The sequence below is a fragment of the Taudactylus pleione genome, unplaced genomic scaffold, assembly GCF_031769625.1.
Source record: "Taudactylus pleione unplaced genomic scaffold, aTauple2 ptg000314l, whole genome shotgun sequence".
NCBI lineage: Eukaryota > Metazoa > Chordata > Amphibia > Anura > Myobatrachidae > Taudactylus > Taudactylus pleione.
This window is the reverse complement of record NW_028284715.1, coordinates 11,216,920-11,220,280: the sequence shown is the minus strand read 5'-3', so window position 1 is coordinate 11,220,280 and position 3,361 is coordinate 11,216,920.

Genomic DNA, 3,361 nt, shown 5'->3' with positions numbered 1-3,361 from the left:
TCTGAGGCGCACGTAACTCGCACGCAATGCTGATGTTCGCATAGTTGAGCGGATATTTTTACACGTGTTACACAGAGCGTATGCACAAAGATGCTATTGTGATCGGGGCAGGCGGTTCCCGATATGGTGCAGCAAAGTGATGCGCAGTCCTAGGTGGGGACTGGGAGGTGGCCCTAAGTGAACTAAAAAAATAAAATATCTGTGCTATGGCGTGTTGTGGGCGTGTCAGTGACAGCCGCTGCCACAGAGGCCATACTGGGACGGATAAACTGCACCTGTCACAGGGCAAGAGCAAGTGACGATGCTGCCCACAATGCAGTTGGGACTCACCAGACGTGTTACAGCGCATAGAGATGCTGAAAGTGGGCATCTAGGCCCTCGCACAGTCAGACGCTTATACACCAGGGGATGACTGGAACCAGCATGTGCAGATTATCGCAGCTGTGACTCGGCTGACTCTCTCTCCTTCCTGCAATTATTTATTACAGGGGGTGGCTAACAAAGAGAGCGTCAGGGCACTGCTGGCATAATACGTTACGTGCAATAAATACATGCTACAATTGAGGCAAGTCTTGCCAGGGATAAAAAAAATATATGTTTGGGACATTACTGCTTATGTGCTAGTCACTGAGGGTGAATTGGAGCAGGTTGTGTTGGGAGGAACAGGAGTGAAGATGGAAAATTGTCACCTTTGAATAAGAATAGGAGTCAGAAGTATTTATCTCTCACTGTCTCCTTGTATCTCTGCCCATAAAATCTGTTTAATAAATATGCCCCTAAAACACCTCTTCAGGACCAAAACTAGGGTGGTGCAACATGTCAAGGAACAGTGCACCATAGGGCAGGAGCTGTTCCGGCCTATTCATTTTATGTTTATAATCATTCTTGCTTGTTGCTTCCTTTTCTTTTATCCCCAGCATCACCTGGCCGCCCCTATCTCCTCCCCAGCTGACTCCCCCTCGATCTGGCCATCTCCCGTAGCACTGTCAGTCACATCCTCTTTTGATTAACACACCCATTTCAAATACTGTCATACCCGGGACTCAAACCTGTCACCTCTCATATAGCAGACACGTTACACATGGAGCAATCTGCCCCACAATTTATGATGGCAGCCCTAAATACAGCCACCGATTCCCGTACCAGGTGTTACCAGCACTGCTGGCTCCAGGCTTGTGCATGGCTATTCTGATGGACAAATCATGCTACAAGTGCAGCTTTACCAGCACTCTCCTAGAACTGGTGAGTTATACTGCATAATTATTGTGTATCATGACTGCAGCCATTAGATCCACTCTTTATTTTGCAGTGACACCTAGACAATAGTGGTACAATGGGGATCGATACCCCGTCATCGTATGGGACAAATCTGATTTGTCATGACCCTTCCCCATTATGCCACCACCTTCTATTGGTGTCTTATTTTTCAGGGCAACTGTGGGAGCACAATTATTCAAATTCACTGCTTACTGCTCAACAGCCCCAGTTCAAGCTGGCAATTTTTAACAGTGATCAAGCTTTCTATACTATAGTACGATTTGCACACTCACACCATTCTGCTCTGGATTATATGCAATAGTCAATTGATGTTCAATGCCACCAACATATTTGTTTAGATTTTCTCCATCGTCAGACATTAAGATTTTTAACTTGTAACCAGTTTGAGTTTCTACTGATTTCTTGTAGTCTGCAATCGTGTTCATCACTTTATTTTTTTTCTGTGATGAAGTAAATGTGGGTCATTGTGGTGAAGTCATCAATGACTGTTATGAAGTATCTGTGTCCACTTATTGATCTTGTTTCCATTGAACCACACATCTGTATGCACCAATTTCAGGGATGCCTCAGCTCTGCTTGCTGATTTCAGGAAGGGGAAAAAGTTTTGATTGCCTATTATACAGCTTTCATAGATTGTTGTTTTTTATTCTGTCAGCCACAGATATTCCTGTGGCCATCCCATCTAGGAGTTTCTGGACGTTGTCATATCTAAGATGAACTAGTCTTTGGAGTTCCATATACTGTGAGTCAGAGGCTATCATTGCATAACATTCCTCTGTATCAATAACCTTTTGCTATTAGTCCCTTTCTGCAAACTGGATTGTGTCCCCACTGCTCCAGGAAACTTATGACTATGAGTTTTGTCCCCATATCTGCTACATATAAAACATCTTGGATTTCTGTGACCTCTATTTCAGCTCCTACTTTCAGATGGGTAGTGACTGTCCCAACTTTTGTAGATGTAAGTACTTACATCTCCTATGCCTTTGACTATTATAGGATCACACATGCTCACTGTAGTGAACCACTCTTAATTGCAACTGAAATATCTTCTGGCACCTGAGTCAATATACCAGTAATCTCTTCTGCAGCTGTCTGTGACACTTAAAGCTGATTCACATTTGTTGTTACACTTCTTTTTCTGTGTAGCATTCACATTTCATAGTTTGCACTCATACGCTTTGTGTCCTGTGTTATGACATACATAACACTTGCACTTGAATTTTCTGGGCTTTGCATCTTTAGGGGGGTATTCAATTGGGAGCGGACCTCATGCCCAATTGATGCGCACTCCCAATACTCGCGGAAAACCCTGCGGTGCGAAAAAGAAATAAAATGAACTACTTACATCTCTGATGGTCTCCACAGCTCTCGGTCATCTCCCCTCCATCTTTGCACTGAGGAGACTAGGGGGCTGATGTAGTTCTCCATGCTGCTGCCTCTGGGGGGCTCAGACGCACACAATTCTTACACACACACACACACACAACATACTTACACACACTGCTGCTGAAGAAAACACCGCTTTGGAAGGTAAGAGTGGAGTAATTACTGACTAAGCTAATTGGAAACTTCCAATTGATTAGTTATTAGAGGGGGGGCCGCAGGGGTCCCAGAGCAATTCCCGACCATTTTTTTAAAAAAAATATGGAGTTTAGGAGGTGCACAAAAACACCTCCCGGCACTCAAAAAATGAAACACCTGCACCTAATTGAATAGCAAAAATCCCGCACCTATGGGAAAAACAGGTGCGAGATTCTTGCTATTCTCACAACTCATTGAATACCCTCTGAAGTGTGTAATGCAGTATTCTCAGCACTCAATGCAACAGGAACACGTTCTTGGAACTGTAGCCTTTTCGTCCTAACAATCTCTGTAGGTAGCTTGGCTTTATCAGCTTCTAGTGCTATACTAAAGCTGCGTACACACGTGACGATTTTGTTAGCGAACGATTTTCGTTCTTTGAAAAAGTGAACGATTTTTTGAAGTGTACTGAATGATTTTTTGAATGATGAACGAAAAATGTTCCTTCCCTTAATGAAAATCGTTTAATTGGTCAGTCAGAAATGGACGATGAGCTACA